General features: G+C 38.3%; 1 protein-coding gene across 2 annotated transcripts in view; it reads left to right on the plus strand.

The window, feature by feature from the left end:
- LOC126248294 (GTPase-activating protein and VPS9 domain-containing protein 1) overlaps positions 1–6,907 on the plus strand; it is a 369,886-nt gene extending 362,979 nt beyond the window's left edge. For both annotated transcript variants that reach the window (XM_049949157.1, XM_049949158.1), the window contains exon 30: positions 5,504–6,907. The gene's annotated coding sequence lies outside the window, so the exon portion shown is untranslated. The remainder of the gene's footprint in view (positions 1–5,503) is intronic.
- Positions 6,908–17,600: the final 10,693 nt, after the last annotated feature.

Raw genomic sequence — 17,600 nt, forward strand, 5'->3', positions numbered from 1 at the left:
CATGTGTGGAACTCCACACACTAATTTCGGCCTCATTCAATTCTTGTTTGTCTGGAAGGCTCAGCTGCATTAGGAAGGCTTTGGCTATATTGAAATTTGCAGTGAAGCTCTCTTAGCTTCTGTAACAGCTTTCTAACATGGCTGTTGATCCATGGCAGGTCTTTCCTACCTCTTACAATTTTGCTCAGCACGCACCTGTTTAAGATGTACTGTACAATATTCTTGAACTTTGTCCATTTGTGCTCAATATTTTCATTTCTGGAGATAAATTTCCCATGTTTGCTGCTCAATAATTAATCTGAAATATCTCTCTCTCTCTCTCTCTCTCTCTCTCTCTCTTTTCCATTCTTGTTAAGCAGAAATATTTTCGTGCTTTTCTTTACATTCCTATTTACATCTATATTCGGTTATGCTGTAAAAAGCTTATGATCACCGATTCCCTGTTCTACACTAACTGAATAGAAAAGTTGAGGCTTGTTGGTGACCAGGAGATCAAATATGTTACCTTCACAAGTTGGTTCTCTGATTAGTTGGTCAAGGTAATTTTCAGATGAGGCGTTTAGAGCAGTTCCACATGATTCCCTATCTCTACTACCTGCCTTAATCACAATAAGGGTGGCTGTTGGAAAAAAAACTTTGCCCATATATCCAATTTTATGTAGCTATAGACCCACACCAGTCCCTTGTCATGATAAGGAAATTAAAGTTCATGGGAGGTAGCCAGCGTACCTTGAATGTCTATATGAGAATTAATTGTATTAATGTGAATGGGGATGTTAACTTCTGGTGTAATCATGATAAGAAAATGTCATTATTACCCCTGAACAACAGTGAGGACCAAGGGACTTTGCAATGATACAAAGGATTTGCTGTAGTTTCTCACAGATAAACAGGTGTACGACAACACCATTCCCATTGTTCTCTTGGTATAACCTTACATCACTTTCCTTTCCCCTCCCCCTCCCCCTCTTTACACATCTTTCTACTGAGACAAGGATGTATATTAACAATTTGATATGCCTCTCTATGATCATCATCTGCGCCACTCCGCATGTGATAAATACCTGACAGTTACAGTTGCTAGGAACTTTTTTATTCCCGTGCTTGAAGCTCTCTGTGTTTGAGCTGAAACCTCTGTTGTACACCATGCCATGAAACCTAAAAGTTGGAAGAGCACCATAAATGCAGAAGTTTGATGTGATCTTTGCAATCTCCATAGAAATTATGAAATCATTATCTTGACTCCCATCTTTCTTCTGACATGGTGCACACCACACCGCAGCATATAATCCTGTCAGTTGCTCCCTAAGTTTAGTAAGTCCAGCCACATGTGATACAGAATTATAATAATTATAGCCCACCAACTAAAAGTATTTTCACCCTGTTGGATTAGTCCTTTGTTGCTCATTGATCTGGAACACATATGAAGTTGGAACATTGGATGAGAGAGAGAATGTTCAAAGGAGAGCTTTGCTATCCTTCCTGGGTTTGTATAATCAGGGTGAGAATGCCATAGAAATTATCAACAAATACCAATGGGAGATGCATCAAGAAAAGTGTGCGTGGTGAAGGGGCTTGCTGTCAAAATTCCAAATGCCCATGTTCCAGTAAGAGTCAAGAAACTTTCTCTGAAATATCTTTTGTCCCAACCCGTATTATTGCCATCTGTGTAGGGTCACATGGAGTGATGGTGACCAGAAGTGAATCATTTGCAAATTACTTGTAACTACATGCATTAAGGTATGGTACACAGTCTCCTTCCAATGAAATTATACAATTCATTGTTGCTGCAATTGTGTGTTGTCATTGTGTGCTTCTCCTTTCCTTGTGTACTGGTATGTCAGTTCTGGCAGCTTACTGTCAAAGCCACTTATACTATTACCTGTATTGTATGGTTGTATAAAATCTTAAGTTCTCATGGACTTGACAATTTCTTTCATTCATCAGAAGGTTTAAATCATCGTTTCAGGGTCACCATATGCAAGTGATGTCAGTACTGAAGTGCTTTGTCTTGTCCTTGAAGTGATAATCTTGCTTTGAAATTTATACATTGTGAACAGTCACATTTCAGGGTGTCGTCATTGGAGAGACGTGTGACATGAAATGAAGTTGGCTGTACCTTGCAGTGGTCCATAGAAGTGCTTTAGAAAAATGTCTGGGGCCTCAAGTTACAATGTACTACGAAATGATTATGAAACCCTCATACTGCTAGATTTATTTATACGTCGGTGTGACTATCATGCCATATTTAATTTTAAAAACAATTTATTTGTAATGAGGAAAAAACTGACACTTTATTGACACGGGATGTTGCATAAAATATGTGATGAGCCATGTTTTTACTGTTTCAGTGTACATGTTCAAAAAAAAACAAAATGACAAATATCTGCCAAAATACAAGAGAAAAGAGGTCTGAGGACTCTCAGGAAAGACATTCACTGTTAACTTCCAAGAGTTTTTAGCGTAATTCTGAATAATATTGGCAAACCTCTGTTAAATCCCTTTTACTCTTGTTTGTGGTATGGAATTTTGCAGTTAGTTGTGTGCGTGTGCCCTTGACCTTGCACTTGTGGTTGTGTTTTTTTTTTAGGATCACTTGGATTTTTATTTTGTGGCAAATAGCGAATATCAGTTCCTTTTTTTTTTACTTTGACATTCGTGACTTCCTGAGTGCGGATAACCTCACTGTAGTGTGTCCATCGACTGTAAACCCTCACTGTAGAGTGTCCATCAACTGTAAAAAAAAACACACACACACACACACACACACACACACACACACACTCACACACACAACCTCCTTGTGATTTTGTGTAGGTATTGCTACGTGGCATATGTAAAATTCTGAAAGGATATATTTAAGAATCTCTAGCTCTTTGGCTTTCTGAGAAGTCTTTTTTGAAAGCAGTAGACATTAATTTTTGATTGCAGGTCCTACAAAGCACCCTCATGTTTAAACCATATTGATTTGGTCTTCTGTATATGGGACACCCTGCATACTGTGCTCAGGAATGGTTTTTCCCTACCAGCTTATGCAGTGAAGCTTCCAAGTAATATTTTGATATATTTTATGTAATCTAATTAATTTCACTGCACAGTTTTTCCCAGAATTGATATGCTTCCTCAGAATTTTATTTTTCTGTTTCCATTATTGATCGGACCATTTCAGTTGTTGTCAATGGAGATCTGAACATTTAAGAGGTGGAAAGAGAGAAGGGAAATGAAATTTAGTGATGAAGATCAATATTATTCTATTTAAGCCGAAAGCTGTCCCAATGTGTGGTGTCTTTCTCTTGATTTCCCTTGCCAGGTTTCACACTGAAGTAGCTATAGTTCCCAGCATCCGCAATTCGATCTTCTGTGAAGCTTGGCTCTTGTATGGAGTGTGTTCCAATTTTTTATTTATTTATGTATTTTTAATTTTAATTTTAGGGTTTCAATGGTGCTTGGTATTTTTGGGTCATGACAATCGTCAGGCCCAGTTGTGTTGCCAACATCAATGTTATCACTTCAAGAATTATTTTCCTTTGGAAGTTTGCATCATGTTTAACTATTGGAAATTTTAGTTTGGAAAAACTTGGCAGTGTTTCACTACTACATTGAGGTTTGCAAGTCCCAGAAGATTTTGTAAGCACTCTCTCTCAGTATGGAGAACTGACACAGACCATGGTACATCCTGCCATCATACCATCATAATTGTCTCCATCTGTAACTCAATAGTGGGTCTCTTTCAAGTTCCTGTCATCCAGAGACAACTCTTTTTGGCTTTGAACCAGCTATGGCAGACCTAAGTTTCACATTATTACTAAACATTAATAATTTAAGGAGTAAAGGTAGCAACTCACCAAATAGTTGAGATGCTGAGTCATCAATAGGCACATAGCAAGGTGGAGAACTTTTGTTTCTTTCAGGTGAATGCTTTTTCGTACCTATACAATACACGTACACACACATTCATCTGCACAGCTACATTTTCGTGTGTGTGTGTGTGTGTGTGTGTGTGTGTGTGTGTGTGTGTGTGTGTGTGTGTGTGTTTGAACTTCCCATTACCATGTTTATTATTGAACTTTTGCATATGTTGGTTTAGTGGGTACACAGATAGAATCTTAATTACATTAATTTAAAAGAAGTCACTTTCTGCTTTTGAGTGTACTAGCTGATAATAACCCGTTTCACTGGGGTTTTAGTTTCGTGTCAGTAGTTTTATACATGTAATAATGGACATAAAAACTCCAGTGAAAGTATTTTGTTTAATTATTATTATTGTTTATTAATTATTATTGTTGTTGTTATTAATATGACAAATGTCCCACCTATAAAGTCTTTACACCAAATTAAATCCTTCCTGTTGTTCCAAATGATTTCATTTGGAAGCATGCATTATAGTGTCCTTTCTTAAGAAACGGTGCCTACTGCACAGTAGGCACAAAACAAAGCATGAATTTGCAGACAGACAAATGTTAATTGAAACAAAATGAAATATAATCGTAGAACCTGCCAAGAAATTTTGTTCATATGTTTAGGCTGTCAGTGGCCCAAAAATCAGATAGGACTTCACAAAGGTAGGGGGGGGGGGGGGGGGGATGTTGCCATCATTCGGTAAGTTTACCACTGCTATGACGAAACAGCAATTAGTATTAGTGGTGTTAAACAGCAGCTAAAATCCCTAAAACTCAATGAGGGCCCAGTAGAGCCTTTGTCAAGTTTTATGCAGAATGAGTGAGTTAGCTCTGTTCTGGACCACAATTTACTGCAGATCCTTTGAATCACAAAAAATTTCAACAAATGAAGAAGAATACAAATCATTTCTAGCTATTACCCACAGATCTGCTGTCCTGTACCATCCATCTCTATTTGTTGCAGTATCTTAGTACAAATTCTGGCTTTAAACATAATGACTTACATGGAACATGACGTTAATAGAAATGAGCACGAGTGTTGAAAATATCCAGTGTGCAAAAGTCTTCGAACACGGATGAAGGAAACACTGTTTATTCAATATTCCTAGACTTTTGAAATACTTTTGATTCAGTACCACAAACAAAACACTGTAGTATGGGATATCTAATGAGATTTACGACTCGATGGCAAATTACCTGACAGGCAGGACACAGCACATTGTCCTGGATGGAGCGTCATCTACAGACACTAAAATAATGGATGGTGTATGCCAAGGGATTTTAATGGAATGATAATTGATCATGTTATAGATTAATGATTTGTGGGTAATATTTGTTGAAATCTCGGATTTTTTTGCAGATGATGCAATTTTCAGGTAAAAATTGCTGTTCGATCTTGATAATATCAGCCTGTTGCAAATATTGGCAAATAACTATTAACAGAGAATTGTCAAATTCTGCAGCCAAGAAAACATAGAAACGATGTATCGTTTGACTACATAATATATGATTTTTCTGCAGTTTGTTAGTATTAGGTTTTAATTTAGTTCAGTATGTGGCCTGCTATTTCATGTTCTCTTAATTAAATTATGTTTTATTTTCAGATTCTTTTACAAGAAACACAAATGCACATACACTCAATCCATTGGTTTCATGGAGTTAAATGATTTGTTGACATTACAAATGGTTTATTATTGTTGTATTTTGGTTTAGGAAAATACCATTGTATTCACTGTGTTGTGTTTTCCATTCCAAGGAAATCAGATCCTGTAATTCTTCAAATTAGTGTACTAAAAGTTACACATCCTATCAAAGTTTCTTGGCACTTAGTAACCATTGATTATGATGTGTCTATATTTATGCTATAATCTGATTGCATAGATGCATTTGCTAAGGCATTTTTTTAAAATTATGCTTTATTTGTAAAATATATTGTGTTTAAATAATTATTTTTTGTTATATATATTAGAATGACTGTAAAAAAAAGCTACTATTTTATCATGTGCCTCAGCTATGTGACTTCTATTTGTTTATAACTTTCCAAATATGTATACATGCCTTGTATTCTGTATTTTAAATTTCTTCAGACTGAATTCCTCTTTGAATCTCTGTTAATTGGTGGTTACTTATATATTACCTTTCGTCAATTTTTTTTTCTATTTTTTTCTCATATAAACTTTATTTACCACTGAATACTTGTGGTTATAACCATGTTTATTTATCATGTATCCTCTATATTATACAATAGGGTGATAATATGTGAATATATTATGTTTTATGTATTAATGTTTGTATGGCATATATTGTGTATAATATTTGGACTGCATGCAACCGTGCCTTTCGAAATCAACAATGTGATATGTAAGGCCACTATATTTTGTGTACATAAAAGGTGTTTGAAGTATTTGCTTCACTAAGTGGCCTTGCATAAAGATGTTTTCATCATTATTTTAATGATTATTTTAATTTGATACTCTAGTAGTGCATTGTCGGAGAAATAGCTTAGAAATTATTAGTTTGAAGTAATGAAATAACACTGGCTGTTCTACAAAATTGAGAATAATTCTATCCATGAGCATAATTATATTTACTGCAGTTTTAGATAGGTTTTGAGTATGCGGTGGTCACAATAATTGAATGAATGTCTTGCTGCTAAAATGAGCCATTGCCTGACATGTCTGTTAACATATCACGAGTGATTTTTTTTTATTTTTATTATATACAGATATTTATATATTAATATATAATTTTTTTAATTGCGAGACCTTTATGTTGCTCAGAAATTGTTTCTCTATGTTATTCTCATTGTCTCACCTATGTATCACCATTGCAGCTTGTTATATTCACAAACATATTTTTCTTAAAAGAATTAAGTGTAATATATTGGAACAAAGTTTCCTAAGTATTTTTGTTTGTTCCAAGGTGTGTATGTAACGCCTGCTGTTGATAATGAAATATTTGTGAAAAAAACTGAATATAAAATAAAAATAATAGTTATTTATAATCAATACTTCATTGTTGTATTGTTGTTGTTTTTCCTGTAAGTCTGCACTACTAATAACAAATAATGCTTACTGTGACTAGAAAAAAGTACAAAGAAATCTGATGGGCAGAATTAAATACATGACTGTCATGAGAAAGAATGTAAGTAACTGTTAACTGTTGCTTACAGTTGATTCGTTCCTCTTTCACAACAGCTAGCTTTTATGGTTCTAAAGATGAAAAGCAATTTGTAAGAGACCATGAGTTGATACAGAAAATGATGACTGAAAATGTATTTTCAATGCAAGGACACATTTTTTCTCGACACTTACATCTTTCACACTTAGCATACTTACCAAATGTAACCCACCCACTCTCTCTCTCTCTCTCTCTCTCTCTCTCTCTCTCTCTCTGTGTGTGTGTGTGTGTGTGTGTGTGTGTGTGAGAGAGAGAGAGAGAGAGAGAGAGAGAGAGAGAGAGAGAGACACTCGATGGTTCCAAAAGATAGTAGTTGCCTGCTTTAGTGGTGTTTGGGGTTTTGTAACTAAACAAAATATGCATTAAAATGATGTATCATAATATTCCATGTGGTGTGCCAATAGAAGAGTCCAGTTTCTAAATTATGTGCTGTGGTTGAAGTTTGAGCCTCTAGTGCTGTATGTGATAAAGTCACAGGAAAAGATTACAAAATTATTCTTATTATTTACCTTCTGATGCCATCGAAGACTGGTTTCGGGAGGAGGAATGTATGAGGCAAGGTGAAGTAACTCTTCATACACATGGTCCATAAGGAAACTGTTTTCATGGCAATGTCCCAGATTTGGCCAACAAAACATTTGTGGAGTATTGTGGATAGCAGACTTGATGCTAAACTGTAAATACCCACATCACTAACTGATCCCATTCCAGTTATGCACAAAACTCATATGCAGTTGAACCAGGACTGATTGAAAACCCAGGCTAAAATACACATATGAGTGTGGATATTGTTGTAAAGCTGTAAAGGAGAAGGTTGCTCATCAGTACCTAGGGTAAGCCCATAGGCAGTCTTGCACCACAATTTCAGGTTTGTGTCTGGATAGTGCTTTACAGTGCAAGTAAGCCCAGACTTCACATACTAGCATTTTGTAAATACGTGATGAGACTTACAATTTCTATGGTAATCTTCCCAACCATATACTCTCTCTCTCTGCATTTGGAGTTGACAAAATGATTTCATTTTCTCTTAAAGTTATTTCGAGCAGTTAGTTCATGAGCTCACGCGAATAGTAAACGGTTGTGAAAACACACTTGACCTCTTAGCAACAAATAATCCTGAGTTAATAACGAGCATCAAAACCGATACAGTGATTAGTGAACACAGAGTTGTTGTAGCAAGATTGAGTATTGTAACCCCCAAATCCTCTAAAAATAAACGAAAAATATACCTGTTCGAAAAAGCAGATAAAAATTCACTTGACGCCTGCCTGAGAGACAATCTCCACTCCTTCCAAATTGATAATATAAGTGTAGACCAGATGAGGCTTGAATTCAAAGAAATAGTATGAGCAGCAATTGAGAGGTTTATACCAAATAAATTAACAAACAACAGAGCTGATCCTCCTTGGTACACAAAAGGGTCAGAATTCTATTGCAGAAACAGCGAAACAAACATGCCAAATTTAACAGGCACAAAATCCCCAAGATTGACAATCTTTTACAGAAGCTTGAAATTTAGCGCGGACTTCAATGTGAGATGCTTATAACAGTTTCCACAACGAAACCTTGTCTCATAACCTGGTAGAAAATCCAAAGAGATTCTGGTCATATGTGAAGTATGTTAGTGGCAAGAAACAATCAATGACTTCTCTGCGCAATAGCAATGGAGATTCTATCGAAGACAGTGCTGCCAAAGCAGAGTTACTAAACACATCCTTCTGAAATGCCTTCACAAAAGAAGACAAAGTAAATATTCCAGAATTTTAAATATCCTCGGAGTAGTGAAGCAACTTAAATCACTTAATAAAAGCAAGTCTTCTGGTCCAGACTGTATACCAGTTAGGTTCTTTTCAGAGTATGCTGATGCATTAGCTCCATACTTAACAATCACATATAACCATTTGCTCGATGAAAGATCCGTACCCAAAGACTGGAAAGTTGCACAGGTCACACCAATATTCAAGAAAGATAGACCGAGCGAGGTGGCGCAGTGGTTAGACACTGGACTCTCATTCGGGAGGACGACAGTTCAATCCCGCCTATGGCCATCCTGATTTAGGTTTTCTGTGATTTCCCTAAATCGCTCCAGGCAAATGCCGGGATGACTCCTTTCAAAGGGCACGGCCGACTTCCTTCCCCGTCCTTCCCTAATCTGATGAGACTGATGACCTCGCTGTCTGGTCTCCTTCCCCAAACAACCAAACCAAACCAAGAAAGTTAGTAGGAGTTATCTGCTTTGAACATTATGAATTACTTCAAAGAAAATGGTCTATTGACACACAGTCAACATGGGTTTAGAAAACATCGTTCCTGTGAAACACAACTATCTCTTTATTCACATGAAGTGAAGTGTTGAGTGCTATTGACAAGGGATTTCAGATTGATTCCGTATTTCTGGAAGGCTTTTGACACTGTACCACACAAGCAGCTTGTAGTGAAATTTTGTGCTTATGGAATATTGTGTCAGTTATGTGACTGGATTTGTGATTTCCTGTCAGAGAGATCACAGTTTGTAGTAATAGATGGAAAGTCATTGAGTAAAACAGAAGTGATTTCTGGCGTTCCCCAAGGCAGTGTTATAGACCGTTTGCTGTTTCTTATCTATATAAACTATTTGGGTGACAATCTGAGCAGCCACCTTAGGTTGTTTGCAGATGACGCTATCGTTTATTGACTAATAAACCATCAGACGATCAAAACAAATTGCAAAACGATTTAGAATAGGTATCTGAATGGTGCGAAAATTGGCAGTTGACCCTAAATAACAAAAAGTGTGAGGTCATCCGCATGAGTGCTAAAAAGAATTCATTAAACTCTGGTTACACGATAAATCAGTCAAATATAAAGGCCGTAAATTCAATTAAATACCTAGGAATTACAATTACGAACAATTTAAATTGGAAGGAACACACAGAAAATTTGGGGAAGGCTAACCAAAGACTGAGTTTTATTGGCAGGACACTTAGAAAATTTTGCCGGCCGCGGTGGTCTAGCGGTTCTAGGCGCTCAGTTCGGAACCGCGCGAGTGCTACGGTCGCAGGTTCGAATCCTGCCTCGGGCATGGATGTGTGTGATGTCCTTAGGTTAGTTAGGTTTAAGTAGTTCTAAGTTCTAGGGGACTGATGACCACAGATGTTAAGTCCCATAGTGCTCAGAGCCATTTGAACCATTTTTGAACTTAGAAAATTTAACAGATCTACTAAGGAGACTGCCTACACTAGGCTTGTCCATCCTCTTTTAGAATACTGCTGTGCAGTGTGGGATCCTTACCAGATAAGAGTGATGGAGTACATCAAAAAAGGGCAGCATGTTTTGTATTATTGCAAAATATGGGAGATAGTGTCACTGAAATGATACAGGATTTGGGCTGGACATCATTAAAAGAAAGGTGTTTTTCGTTGCGACGGAATTTTCTCACGCAATTCCAATCACCAACTTTCTCTCCCAAAAGTGAAAATGTTTTGCTGACGTCGACCTACATGGGGGATAAACAACCACCACGATAAAATAAGGGAAATCAGATCTCGTACGGAAAGATATAGGTGTTCGTTCTTTCCGCACGCTATAAGAGATTGGAATAATAAAGAAGGTGGTTTGATGAACCCTCTGCCAGGCACTTAAATGTGATTTGCAGAGAATCCATGTAGATGTAGATTGTATTCTTAGCACCAGTTACAATCGTTAATACTGTGTTGCATGTGTTTGAGGGTTTGACGATCTCATGCTAGAGGGTGTACGTAATATTCTAACGATCAGTGTATATGAACAACAGTTTCATGTGTATCCGTAGTTGCAACAAATTACCTTAGAGACATTGGCTTATGGGCTGCATTTCTCTTTGCTGTTGACTAGCAACTGATGGTTTAAATAATGTTTGATTCCCTCTTTGTTTACCTTAAAAAGACAAATGTGTTGAAAGGGTCATCTTTCTGAGTGGCCATTCTTCCAAGTTCTTTGTGAGTCTTCAGAAATGAAGAAATTTGCAAATATAATTCAGAATAATGTGAAAATGGTTGAAGTAGAACACTGAAGATTAGAGAAGCATTCTGCAGCACATCTGACATAATCTTGGTATATTGCAATTTTAGAGTATGGTACAGGGCCAAGACAGAACACAGATGAAGAAATGAGTTTTCCTATTAGGTGTGGTGAGGGAATGTGGAGTATGTCTGTAGCTGTTGATAATCCATGAAAAACTGGAGATTTTTTTGTCCGCAGTAAAAGAGCATATCTTTTAAAAAGTATATGTTTTGTAGTTGGAACTTTACCTTTATTCTGTGCATAAAATTTACTCATTGTTGCTTGTAAAGAACCAGAGGATGGTATGTGCTGTGTCTCCCAGCTGTGATACACAACGTTAGCATCTGAAAGCACCACACAACAGGCAAGCTCATTCTGGTGCCACACACAGTATGGTCAGTCACGTACTAGATGCACACGTATGAGAAATTACTTCATGCTTATGCTACAGCACACCCAAATAGTCCATTCGCATAGCAATGGTTACATCTTCCACCACAGAGAACACTGAAACCTGGAAATATTTGATACCCCTCCCAGATATACCACAGTTGTGCATTGATATGCTGGGTGCATTATTTAAGCAGTCACGTGCTGACAATCAGCCATTTCCAGCTCTCACAAGTTGCCTGCTTTCACCTACAGTTATTGGACAGTTTCATCTGCAAACTAACAGTAGTTACCAATGAATTCCATCCACTGGACATTTAACACAGAGTGTTAGACTAGTCAGTCATCAACTGCTGTGTTGGGTCAGTTTAGGTTCGGAACTTTCACATCAGGGCCACACCTTCTCACAAAGCAAATGCGGAGTGTATTTTCATGTACATTATTTTAATGAATGACTGTTTTTGTTTCTCGTGTGTTACCATAGTAATACTCTTTTAGATACTTTCCCTGTGATGTGAGTGTGGTAAGCGTACAGGTAGGCCACTTTCCTGTTGCCACAGAACTCTGCACGGAGGGTTCACTTCTTACTACCTTTATTTGGGGCACCTAAGTTATCAGTGAATACAGCATTATGCTTTCTGGAAAACAGTTATTTAAAATCCATAACATATAGCTTAGGTACCCTCCATGCCAGGAGTTTATTAGACCCTTCTGATGAGTGTACTGACATGGTAGAAATGTCCACAATGCAATTCTAGGAATGGTGATAATTTTTGAGATGCAAAAGTTTACTAAAGTTAAACTAACATGTTCAGTACACTGAATAAACGTGAAATGTAGTATCTCAAACAGGAGATGAAACTATTTTTATTCTATTATGAGATGGAGGAACACTAGTGTCTTAGCTAAATAGTAGTTCTAAGTGTGTATGCCCAAGATTAATACTGTGAAACGGATTGATTCAAGGAAAAGTGAATAACAGTGTATAGCCAGGTGTTAGGACTCACTTGGATAATAAAAGATCAATAAGTTGGTGCTTCAGTAAATACCTTACTTAAGTTTTTTTTAAGTCTCTTTCTAAGAACCCTGAAGAGTTTGTTCATGTGATAAGCCCATTAATTAATTATTCTATTATTAGTGCTAATGCAGTTGTTGATGCCATGGGAAAAGCAACTGCCAATAAGAAAATTATGAATAAAACAGTTCAAGATAATTTATTTTTTGTTCAGTCTCAGTTGCACATTTTTAATTAGTTTACATGTTTCGGTCACTCAGGATCATCTTCAGATCTAAAACAAAGTAAAACTAAATATTTACCACCTACTATTTTAGAATAAGTAGAAAAAAAGAATTGTAAATGAATTTAGAATTTACTTATGTAGTTAACTCAGCAACATGTCTATTCAGAACCACATATCAGAGTGCTGCAGTCAATATTTTTTAGAGGTACGTGTAGGAGGTAGGGGGGAGAGGTGGGGGGAATGGAATAAAATAAGGCAAGCTGCTACAACCGAGCTCCAGGGAGCCGGAGGGCTCACTGCGGCAGCTCGGAGCCCGCGTGGAGGGGGAAAGCTAACTCACTGCCCCCTGGCTGCATGCAGCCGCAACTGACGCAATAATCCGTGTTCAATGACAGCTATGTCCAGGCGCGGGAGCCCTGTATCTCTATTGGTGGATACCTCTCTGTTCATTGAGACGGATGGTCGTCCGCAGTGTCTTGTATGTCACAAAGTATTTAGTTCTGCGAAGAGGTACAATATACAACGACATTATGCACGTCTTCACGCAGCGCACTACGATCAGGTAGAAGGCGTTGCACGCAGAGAACTGGTAGCCAGGCTTAAGAACGGCATACCAGGAGAAGTAAGTTTAAAAACGGTTTCGTAATACGGAGGGTATCAAAACATGCAAAACAGTTCGTCTTCTATAATGCGTTTATAATTTTCAGGTGAATGAGAGCGGAGAAAACACTACTGAATCTGCAATTCGAGCAAGCTACAGGGTCGCTCACATCATTGCGACGAGTGGCAAGCCGTTTTCGGTGGGACCACTCGTAAAATCGTGCATGGTAGCAGTTGCAGAATGTTTGTTTCCAAGGGAGGTGTATGCAATTGAAGGGGTTTGCCTGTCGAAGCAAACAATGTCTCGTCGAATCCTGGACATGGCAGCGGATTTAGAGACACAGCTCAGGAAAAAGGCGGGGAGCTTTGTTGCATTTTCGCTAGCGATTGACGAAAGCACCGACATATCGGACTGTACTCAGCTTGCAGTCTTTGTGCATGGTGTCGACATGGAGCTGCAAGTAACTGAAGAACTCTTGGATGTGGTACCACTCGATTACACCGCAACATCACGTGACATTTTTGAAGCTGTTTGTGAATCAATGGACAATATAAATTTGCCGTGGGATAAGCTCCATTCTGTAGCGTCAGATGGTGCACCACAAATGATCGGGCGTCACCAAGGTTTTGCTTCTCGTTAGAAAAATAAACTCAGGGACGAATTCAGGAATGACTTTTTGACACTTCATTGTTTTATTCACCAAGAGGCACTGTGTGCTGAAACAGTAGACCTAGGTGGCGTAATGAAATATGTCGTGAAGTGTGTGAATTTTGTGCGGCGTCACGGTATGAATCATCGCCAGTTCAAAGGATTCCTGAAAGATATGGAAGCGGAGTATGGGGATATACCTTACCACAGTACAGTTCGTTGGCGGAGTCGGGGAAAAGTTCTTGATGTTTTCTTTGCCATTCGTGAGGAAATATCCCTTTTTCTCGAAATGAAAGGGGAAGAAACGCGTTGTCTGAAAGATATAAAATGAATATCAGATCTGGCGTTCCTATCTGACATAACTATGCATCTGAATAATTTAAATCTGTCATTGCAGGGCAAAGGGCAGCTAATCGTTGACATGCAAGACCAGATCAAAGCGTTCATGGAAAAGTGACGTTTATCTGAGAGGCAGATGAGTAATGGACCTTTAATGTTCTTCAATCGTCTTGCTTCTTTAAAACTACCTGAAGGTACTACTTTCAGCGATTACCAAGCAAAGTTAAATCAGCTCATCACGTCGTTTGAAACACGATTACGAGACCTTACTAGTTTGGAAATTGAACTTAAGTTGTTCAGCACTCCTTTTTCAGTTTCCCCTGATGACTTGTCGTCACTTCAATTGGAGGTTATTGATTTGCAAAATTCAACTTTGTTGAAGGAGAGGTACTACAACACGTTGGATTTGTCACGATCGTATCGTTCATTACAGCAAAACCACTTCCCAAGCTTCACAACAATGCCGCTCAGATCATGTGCATGTTTGGATCCACGTATTGTTGTGAGCAGCTTTTCTCAGCAATGAAAGGAGTAAAAAGTAAGGAACGATCGTTTCTTCAGGATGCAACAATGAAGGCCATCCTCCGCATTAACGCTGCGAACACTTTGACGCCTATTTCCGATCTTGTAATCAAAAGAAACTGTCAAGCTACAGAGGCCCAATAAATTTAGTATGCTATTTCTTGTAAAACAGTTGTTTCTTATTTATTTCCTGAACATCGTATTTCCTGGTGTAGAATGTCACCACGTCTTAGTAGCTAAGAGTATGAGGTTGTCGATCTTGTAAGACGCAGCTGGCGCTTCAAAACGCTTGCCTTGCCGCCTGCCTCAGCCAGCCGTGCCACGTGCCGACGTGCCGGCCCACTTGAATGGTCACAGCGAGCGACACGGTTCCCTGGAGCGGCGAGCGCTCCGCGGCTCACAACGGAACCGACGAGCTGGAACAGCCTGGAGCAAGGGCAGGGTGTCCAGCAAAACTTGAAATCTTGAAAACTTGGAATTTTCAAAATTATGAAAAAGCCTTAAATTTTATTTAAAAAGCCTGGTTTTCTAACTTTTTTGGTACCATACTCATATCGATATGCTATCAGTTTAAACCATCTGTGATATTTCAAATAACATTAGAATATTCAAACAGGAATCTACATATTATACACATAATACCCATTGGTGATCCAATGTTTACACAATGATTTGTAACTGTTTTACACTCGTAGAGCTGTGGCATGAGGTATGGATCTGAGGAAGCTAATTGGTGCTACAGTATGAAAGGTGGGGAGACATGGGAGTATTCATTGCTTCAAAGTTGGCATTAAATACAGATCAAAGTTGGCATTAAATACAGATCAGCTACTGTGGTAAAAATACGTGTTGTTGTTGTTGTTGTTGTTGTTGTGGTCTTCAGTCCTGAGACTGGTTTGATGCAGCTCTCCATGCTACTCTATCCTGTGCAATCTTCTTCATCTCCCAGTACCTACTGCAGCCTACATCCTTCTGAATCTGCTTACTGTATTCATCTCTTGGTCTCCCTCTACGATTTTTACCCTCCACACTGCCCTCCAATGCTAAATTTGTGATCCCTTGATGCCTCAAAACATGTCCTACCAACCGATCCCTTCTTCTAGTCAAGTTGTGCCACAAACTTCTCTTCTCCCCAATCCTATTCAATACCTCCCCATTAGTTACGTGATCTACCCACCTTATCTTCAGCATTCTTCTGTAGCACCACATTTCGAAAGCTTCTATTCTCTTCTTGTCCAAACTAGTTATCGTCCATGTTTCACTTCCATACATGGCTACACTCCATACAAATACTTTCAGAAACGACTTCCTGACACTTAAATCTATACCCGATGTTAACAAATTTCTCTTCTTCAGAAACGATTTCCTTGCCATTGCCAGTCTACATTTTATATCCTCTCTACTTCGACCATCATCAGTTATTTTACTCCCTAAATAGCAAAACTCCTTTACTACTTTAAGTGTCTCATTTCCTAATCTAATTCCCTCAGCATCACCCGATTTAATTTGACTACATTCCATTATCCTCGTTTTGCTTTTGTTGATGTTCATCTTATATCCTCCTTTCAAGTCACTGTCCATTCCGTTCAACTGCTCTTCCAAGTCCTTTGCTGTCTCTGACAGAATTACAATGTCATCGGCAAACCTCAAAGTTTTTACTTCTTCTCCATGAATTTTAATACCTACTCCGAATTTTTCTTTTGTTTCCTTTACTGCTTGCTCAATATACAGATTGAATAACATCGGGGAGAGGCTACAACCCTGTCTCACTCCTTTCCCAACCACTGCTTCCCTTTCATGCCCCTCGACTCTTATAACTGCCATCTGCTTTCTGTACAAATTGTAAATAGCCTTTCGCTCCCTGTATTTTACCCCTGCTACCTTCAGAATTTGAAAGAGAGTATTCCAGTTAACATTGTCAAAAGCTTTCTCTAAGTCTACAAATGCAAGAAACGTAGGTTTACCTTTTCTTAATCTTTCTTCTAAGATAAGTCGTAAGGTTAGTATTGCCTCAAGTGTTCCAACATTTCTACGGAATCCAAACTGATCTTCCCCGAGGTCCGCTTCTACCAGTTTTTCCATTCGTCTATAAAGAATTCGCGTTAGTATTTTGCAGCTGTGACTTATTAAACTGATAGTTCGGTAATTTTCACATCTTGTCAACACCTGCTTTCTTTGGGATTGGAATTATTATATTCTTCTTGAAGTCTGAGGGTATTTCGCCTGTCTCATACATCTTGCTCACCAGATAGTGGAGTTTTGTCATGACTGGCTCTCCCAAGGCCATCAGTAGTTCTAATGGAATGTTGTCTACTCCCGGGGCCTTGTTTCGACTCAGGTCTTTCAGTGCTCTGTCAAACTCTTCACGCAGTATCCTATCTCCCGTTTCGTCTTCGTCTACATCCTCTTCCATTTCCATAATATTGTCCTCAAGTACATCGACCTTGTATAAACCTTCTATATACTCCTTCCACCTTTCTGCCTTCCCTTCTTTGCTTAGAACTGGGTTGCCATATGAGCTCTTGATATTCATACAAGTGGTTCTCTTCTCTCCAAAGGTCTCTTTAATTTTCCTGTAGGCAGTATCTATCTTACCCCTAGTGAGACAAGCCTCTATATCCTTACATTTGCCCTCTAGCCATCCCTGCTTAGCCATTTTGCACTTCCTGTCGATCTCATTTTTGAGACGTTTGTATTCCTTTTTGCCTGCTTCATTCACTGCATCACGTGAAAGTCATAAAATCTGTAAAAACGTTTTAT

The sequence above is a fragment of the Schistocerca nitens genome, chromosome 3 (assembly GCF_023898315.1).
Source record: "Schistocerca nitens isolate TAMUIC-IGC-003100 chromosome 3, iqSchNite1.1, whole genome shotgun sequence".
NCBI lineage: Eukaryota > Metazoa > Arthropoda > Insecta > Orthoptera > Acrididae > Schistocerca > Schistocerca nitens.